Raw genomic sequence first — 8667 nt, 5'->3', positions numbered from 1 at the left:
CTTCCAAAATTTCTTCAAGCTTTTAAAAAAATCTTAAGTTTCTTAATTCCGATGAAGCGGCACGACGCCGACGATGATGGTGTATAGTATTATGATGCGACCCTTTCATCAAAGTATAGGCAGGGACACCAGCCCGACAGGCGTTTTCCGTTCGTTCGTTGTTGGTTGCCGCGTGGGAAAATGCCAGCGATCATTTCCCCGTTTCATGGAGATCGCGAATGATTAAGCATGCATTTGTTTCTGTCACTACCGATGAATTTTTCATGTTTCAGACAAAGCGTTGCCAGCGAACAAAGTGTGCGGCGTTTTTGACATACCTCCGGAAGTGCAAAAGATCAATACTGGTACCACGCGGGATCCTTCCTCTTCTTCTTCCATTTGAAGCGTTTTCTTTCAACTGTCGGTGATGTGTGCATTAACCTCCGTCTTACACGTCGAACATTTACATGATACGTTTGACGCTGTACAGCTCAATAACAAGAAATACATAAAATATTCAACTAAGTAATTCTTGTGTTTTATTTACAAGCCACACCATAAAACCATTTACGAAAAGTTATTGATTAAGACGTCTAAATGGTAAATTAAATTCTAAATAGTCTTTTACAAAAACATGCATTTTTTATTTATCCGTTTTTCTGTGTTGTATTACCTTCAATGTAAATGTAAAGAATGCAACGATTGGGAAAATCCATGTAGAAACCGACACAAATCAAAAATTCACGTCGCCCCTTTAGATTAAATTAATAAGGATATACATTGTGTAAGCAGCTTATGGGAAACTTTTTTATTATTAATCTTACGAAAAAAAGTTAGTCTTTATAAAAAGTCCTGCATAACCTAAAACACATAATGATTTCATTCGACTTAATAATTTGTCAGTCATATACAAGTTTTGTCACAAAATATGAACCGTTATAAAGAAAAGTTGTTGAGAATTAAATAATAGTTACAAATATTCCACCATATCTATCGATTGTTAAAATTATAATTTTGTATATTTCCTCAGTGTGACAGAGTGATTACTTAGGAATGCACATTAACAATAATACATTCAGTTCATCATTCATCACAGCTGTCGTGTAAGTGACATGTTTCTTAGTCTTTTACTGAATCTTTGAGATGGGGTTAAAATTTTTACTCTCTAGATATATAACATGTGGGAGATATATATCTGGATAAATCCTCTTTCAAATGCTTCAAATTACTAGTTATTAAATACACACCGTGATATTGCAAATTGAATTATTTAATAAAGTATACGTATTTCCTTTAATTATGCTTGTTCTGCATAAAAATTGATCCTTCTGTTTGACCAAAGGCAATTTTAAATTTCAGCCGCTCTAATATAATAATGCGGTAGTGTGTATTAATTATGAAGGTTTACCTATTATTTTCACAAATATGCTATATTTATTGGAAATATTATTATGCCTCTTCAAAAGGACAGTTTTGTAGAAAGAAGTTTAATAAAAGCTTATTGTAATATATACAAATCGAGACGCAAAGAGTTAAGGATGTGGGTTGTTCTAGTTTTAGGGAATTGCGAAGTTTAGCTAAGCCGTCCGTACGATAGTAGTGGGTAGTGTCGGATTCCCGAGGAAGAAGTCCTCGGACCTACCGACCAAAACCCCTCTACTTGAAAGTCGAATCCTTATTGGTTGATTTTATGATAGGGATGAAGGTCGGTATATTTACGCTACTCAAAAATTTCGCTTTAAGAGCTACTTTTTGTTACTAGCCTGTGGGCATACGTCTACCTAAAACGAGCGAGATATGACGAAAGAATGATTCTCGTTCAACAATTAGTCCGGCTTACTTTCTTCTTTTGACTTACTAACTGGAGTAGAGCGGTTTCTCACAGAACGCCTATCTTTACTCACGACAAACGTTATAGAGAATATCATAAACATAGAAAAGAGATGTCAGATAGGAATTGCAGCAGACACTAATAAAGAAAAAGGAATAACATTAGATTAATTGATGGATCACAGAATCCAGAAACCCAGCATCGAACTTTAAAGAAAGTACCACATTCTCATTAATGAATTAAGGAAATCAAGACGCTTATTTAAAGATATAATTCCAATCCGGCAGTTATAAAGCTAATCCTGATATTTAGCGCACCTAAGCAACCTCTAACCACTGCACCGCTTACTATTATTCAGTTATCTCTTCTCACTTTGTCTACACCGCCCACTGAAGCATTTCCTAACTTAACAATGACGTCTTAAAAATGTAGCAAATGAATACAGTTTCAAGTGGAAACAAAAATGAAGATATGTCCATTCTCACGGATATTTTTTGCGGACTATGCCAATTTTGATTGTCTCAACTATATGAAACTGTTTTCTGTTAAAGTTTTAGGTTAGATGTTACACACTGCATCTTTGAAGTAGTGCGAAGTTTATTTCAACTTTTTATTCAGAACAATCAGCACTACTATCTCATACTATTCCTCCTGAATATTTTAAATCGAAATTATCCAAAGAACGATGTGAAATGTTCAAGCAATATTGTATAACGAAGTAGTAAAAGAAAACATTGTAAATAAAAATTCATTTGGAAGGAATGGGGTTCAGTATTGCACATGTCTACAATCAACCGTCCCTCAAGTGTGGCTTACAACGACTTAAGTGAGGGTGGGTTGTAGGACAATAAACTTAACTCACAAATCCTACGTGGATCTCATTTTTATGATATTGTATCTTCTGAGCTTTTTCTAAGGAACATAATGTTAAGCAAAAGAAGACATACCTATATCGTATATTTTTGTTTTACGAGCACTATATTCTAATGGTCTCCTCTGACCTCATCTTTAACTACCTGTAACATATCAATATGCGACTTTCTATCCTTATTTTATTAATTATCTTGGTGTCCTTCAGTTTTCTTTTATTTGTAATATAGGTATACAATTGTTGAAATAATTCAACAATTTTGAAGACAACCTGACAATCTCCTTTTCATGTCTAGAAAATCCTATCGAAATCATTTTGTCCGTTTCAAAGGTTATTTTGTACACGAAGACAAACAAACAGGAAGTTTTATACAGGCGATTTGTGTTATATTAGCCTACTAATAACCATATGAACTTTATGCGTATACGTATGAACAACAAGTTACGACTACTTTACACAATAAAGTTCATATATCCGTTTACCCATTAATATTCCCAAGCCGTTCACAAATTCTTGATCTGAGATGGGTAGAAGAGCGGAAAAAGAAGGAAATTGTTTCTAAACTATTTTTTCTACAGTACTACCAAAATTTATTTTGAAAGAGAACATTCAAATTTTTTAAGACATCTTGCATGATAGTTTAGAAATTGAAAGGAGAGTTTGAATGCAAATGCCTTGTGAATGAAGGGTTAAATTCAGATAGTTGATCAATTTAGGAGATCTAATGCATAAACACACTACTTAATAGAGGTAGGAAGTTAGTAGGGAAAGAGCGAATATAAACACAGGAGACGAAAAAATAAAAGGAGTGGCTGATCTTCGGTACCTAGGAAGCCAGATAAGTCAGGACGGAAGGACTAGTAGGGATATAAAGCAGAAGATAGCGCAGGGTCGAGTCGCCTTTAATAAAAAGAAGTCNTACAGAACTAGATATTTTTTCTTTATTTTTCGATCATTGGAGAGTTGATTTACAAAAAAAACTTCGAGCTTCCAAGTGTAGTAAACATTTCGATCGAACTGACAAATGTCGACACATGTGGCATGCAACGCGACTTGAGCCATATAGAACGGGACTTTCATAAGTTGTACCTATAGAAAGTAAAAGTGGTCAATTACGATTACTTCATTGCCGCCACTAAACTACCTTGCCATATTAACGGTGGCTTCGGGCTAAACAAACAAACGTTTAATAGTGTCACGTACGTTCGAACCAATGCAGTGGAGCACACTGCTATTGCGGTAACACACGGCCACTCGATAGCTACCGTTTCGCTTTAAAACGAAAACTTCCAACCGAAACGAAATTGACTCTTTTCTTCATTGAATGGTTTTTGTTTATCTTTAATAATAAGTGTTTTATTGTGATGTAGTGCAATGTGAAATACGAAAACAATCAAATTGTTACAAGTGTTTGTGTTAAAGAATAAATGTGAACTACATTACCACATAATATCTGTTAAATATTTATAAAGGACCTCAAATAAATTACGTAAGTGTTACGTATGTATGTAAGTATGTAAAGTGCACATCAACTTAATGTTGCGGCTAGGTCTGTGGGATTCGTAAAATAAGCTTTCCACAAAATAACCTTCGTCGATTTATTAACTATTATGAACCTGTCCTCTGTAGAATTGCTTAAGTGTTTTCGTTTTCCTTGAAGAAAACGTTACTGGTTTGAGATCAGGAATGGAGAACTGTAAAAATTGCTAAGATACCTACCAATAACTGACACCCATTGACGGTTATCTTTCTTTCGTTCGAATTCTTTTAAAACTGATGATGCTTTTAGTTTGTTAATGGTTTCGTTGTCCTCATTTTGTGGGATTCCTTAATAAATATAAATTTAGCAGGTATTTAATTATAGACGATGCAAGGCCATCTAAATGAGTTAAAGATATAATTAATTCGATAACAGTCTGTTATATCAAAAATACAAATACAAAAAATATAATTTATGCATAAGAAAACTATTATAGAAACGTAAAAAACGTTAGGTTGAGGCGTCATCATGTGTGTGATGGTCATGGCAGAATTCAGAGCTCATTATGACCTAGCTATGGTTTTCCATACCTAAAAAATGGCAATAATCATCTTTTCACATCCATTTCGATAAACAGAAGGAGATATACTTCGTTTACTTTCTGTAGCGATGTGACCTTCAGTTTGACCGACGCATAGTAGAAAAGAACAGCACTAGGCCAGAAAAGGAAGGAGACAACTCTCGGTCAAACTCTTAACCGGTGAGGAGCGTAGAATCCGTACAGTACTGCACGGAAAAATTGACCATTTTATCCACTACAGTTGCATTGCTGAAATGTGCTGTTTTTGGTATTATTTACCACTGAAAAAATCAACGAGATGTTTATTTATATTTGAAGACATATTAAAGGCTTTAACGCTTGTTTTCGACTCACACTGCTATTCATGATTGAGCAAAACTTTTGACAAGTACTGTATGAAAAAGGATGTTTAATGAGCAAGAGTCGAGAGTACAATGAGCTTTTTTCTCCCTACCTACGACTTTACCAGCGCGCATCCAAGACATTGGAAGGGGCACATCGCTAGAGAAAGTAAATGAAGTATAATGTGTAACGCGTAACTGACAGTAGAAACAGGAATATGAATAAGCACAAACAGCATAATGAACGCCATCTAAACACGTTTGCTGCGTACAGATCAATAATGATCAAGAAGGTCATTTTTTGATAAGAATATCTACTTGTCAAACTGAACCAACGGACTTATCGTCGACGATTGAGTAGTGTTTATTTTTCATTTGTATATTTGAATATTTATAATGCATTCTCATTTTGATGGACAAAATTTTGTTGTCTCATATTAAACGTAAATGTTTGTAAACTGTTTTTGCTAATTGCAAATTGATGTAGTGCTAAACGAATATAACAGCCAAATAAAACCAAAATTGATTTATTTGAATCAATAAAATTTCACATTAACGTTTGATTATGTGCGTCTGCGAAATACGAATTAATATTTGAGTTATAATAAATTAGTAGAATTACGCGATGAAATATACTCACTGATAAATTGGGCAGTAGGGTACGTTTGCCATCATTGCAGCTTGCTTTTGTCTTTTAGGTGATAGATAGAATAAATGGGTGATTTGAAAATCATATAACTCAATATATTCTAAATTAATTGAATGTAAACGCAAGAATTTAAAAGTTGGTATAAACGTTGTCGTTTGGTTTCTGCACAGGACTGTGGGTGATTGTCAATTGGTGAACTTTCAAACCGATTGGTTCTGTTTTGTCATGTGTTTTCTTGATAATATTTATGACGGCTTATACTTGGCTGACTGACTGAGCTTCATGACCTTAAACCGTTTTGCCAGTGGATTCATATTTTCAGTTCAATTGTCCAACTTTTTCAAGTCATTAAGAACAATGATATGATTTTGAGGGTAGGTATTATATTGACAGTCGTTTTCTTGTTTAAACAAAAAGGCTGAAGATTTTTCAAAAATATTTCTGATCTAATTGGTTCTGATATAGCTTGATACTTTGAAATAAATCAGATATTTACGTTAAGTTAGGTTAGGTAGTATGTGTAATTAGATGTTTTTATGCAGTACTAGATACTGTATATCTATACTAGCAGTTGGTGATATGGAATCAGTTGCCTCCTGTACTGGGAACATCTTTGTGTGGACCTTAAGGGTCGCATGATTAATATAATCGGCAAGTACTCTTACACTTGTTGAATTTTTTATTTCGTGTATAAGATTGAAAACTAAGAATTTGCTTTTTTTTCTAAATCTAGGAATCCTACGTACGCACTCTTTCCTTTTTCTATCATTTTCTTTATTGTTACCCTAAAGTCTCCCAGGTTCTTCTATTTCTTCTAAATCCATATTGATCTTTACCTAATTGTTCTTCCATCCTTCTCTGTATAATCCTAGTTAAGATTTTTGAGGCATGGGAAGTTATATCATCATCATCATAAGGTCACCAGTCCTAAGACTGGTTGGACACGCACCTCCACTCCTTCCTATCCTGCGATAATCTTCGCATTTCCCTACATCTAAAGCAACCCATATCCTTAACTATTTGCGGACAGTAATCTAATCTAGGTCTACCTCTACCCTTCCTAACTTCCGTTTCTGCCTCTAATATGTATGTATATATGAATAAGTATTATTTTTGTCGTCATTTTCACCTAATTTTAGTAAAGCTTTTGATTTACACCCGTGCTGCAAGTAAAGCTTCTTTTTCAATTTTGGTATAAATACAGATTTATAAAATGTTAACACGCATTAAAAACACACCATGTGTTTGACTCCTTAAGAATTATTTGTTAAATAGGTTTTATAATTTTCACAATTGTAATCAATATGAGAAATTACGTACATCGCTGAATTTATACTTTAAAATTCTTATTTTTCAACTTGTTCGGGCGGGTGGAAGGGTACAGGAGTACTTAAAGCGATATCCTTAAAGACAATAATAAGGGTGTGTTTAACATTTCTTTTACACCGAGTGGTATGGCGTAAAACTTTGGACCATTGGCAGAGAAGCCATTGGTTAGCATTCAAGGAGACATCGGCTCGATTCGGGTCCGCTTGCCCTGGTTCAAGTTTTTCTATGGTTCTTTTGGATCACTTAGGTAACATAGATGGTGGGGCAATAATATTCCACAGATAATATTTTACTCATTTCGTCCGTCTCATCTTTCTTCTGTACCACCACCATCACATTCCCAAGATTCCTAAAAGGAAGCTGGTGAAGCCTTTGCGCTCTACCCTCTGGGTAGTCCGAAGAGACTGCCCGCTGACCAGCATTAGCCGAAGGAAATGAAAAGCCAAAAGGTTTTTTCTTCTTTTGCTTCACGTTAAAGTTCGAGAGATTTTTGTGCTCCATTATTTATATGGAAATTATATTAGTGGTTGAGAGGCGTCCGTTAATTACGTGAGGCATTCAGGGGGGAGGTCCAGTCGAATCGTACCCAATATCAGTTGGGAGAGAGGAGGTCTCGGTCAATATCACGCATTTCTTTCCCGGAGAAACAGCGTAAAATATTGCGATAAACTGGGTTAAATTAGAAATGTTACAAATGGCGCAGTAGCACGATGCTACATTTTAGGATTACGTATGTTCCAACAAGGTCCACTTGTGTGGATATCTANGATTAGATTTTCGTTAGTTCAAACAAATACACGGGTGAACATCAATGTGGTGCCTTTGTATTTCTCGCAACGAAAAGGCAATGCCTCTAAATGATTCAAAGATGGAGCTACTAATACGAACAATGGAATGGAACTCGGTGTGACAGAATTGCAACTCATTTTAAACGGTTAGAGATATGCCTCTTCCCATTACTGAAATGCGCCGTGACAAAATTCCAAATTCTAACATACTTTATCTAGTCTTTTTCACGTCTGGTGTGAATTCTTTTTATTCGCGCAGCTTTATTCAAGGTCGGGCGAACTGTCCATAAGGGAGTTTGGAAAAGTTCCCCCTGCCCTTTGCATTCCTAAACATAAGCATTTCAATCCAATAACCCTGAGAACTATAATTCATGTATACAACTCAAAACAGTATATCATTTCCACTTTATTGTAATACGAAAAACAATTAAATAATTATAGACAGAAGCAAAGCTTTCGATACCAACAAATGATACCAACAAAAGGTCGTTGCGTTTAGAAAAAAATCAACGTTGAACTTTTTTTGCCTTTAAAGGTCGTTTGATTCCTAAAATTCCCGAACCCTTTCAAAGTCCCAGTCCACCCCTGTCTCTTACCGTTTGAAACGAGTTTTACTTATGAATGTAAAATGCACATTTTGGTTTTTTGAATTGTCTCAATCTCATTGCAAACTGTGACCGAAAAATCACTATTAATCCCATCCCTTCAAAACAATAGGGTTATCGTTGATGTTGATGTGCAGATGTTGCTGTGTAGAAAACACATTTCTGGCAGAAGTCCCATTGTAGCATACGCTGACTCATGGATCATGAGACTACA

The sequence above is a fragment of the Agrilus planipennis genome, unplaced genomic scaffold (genome assembly GCF_000699045.2).
Source record: "Agrilus planipennis isolate EAB-ADULT unplaced genomic scaffold, Apla_2.0 scaffold26, whole genome shotgun sequence".
Taxonomy (NCBI): Eukaryota; Metazoa; Arthropoda; class Insecta; order Coleoptera; family Buprestidae; genus Agrilus; species Agrilus planipennis.
This window is presented reverse-complemented; position numbering follows the sequence as displayed.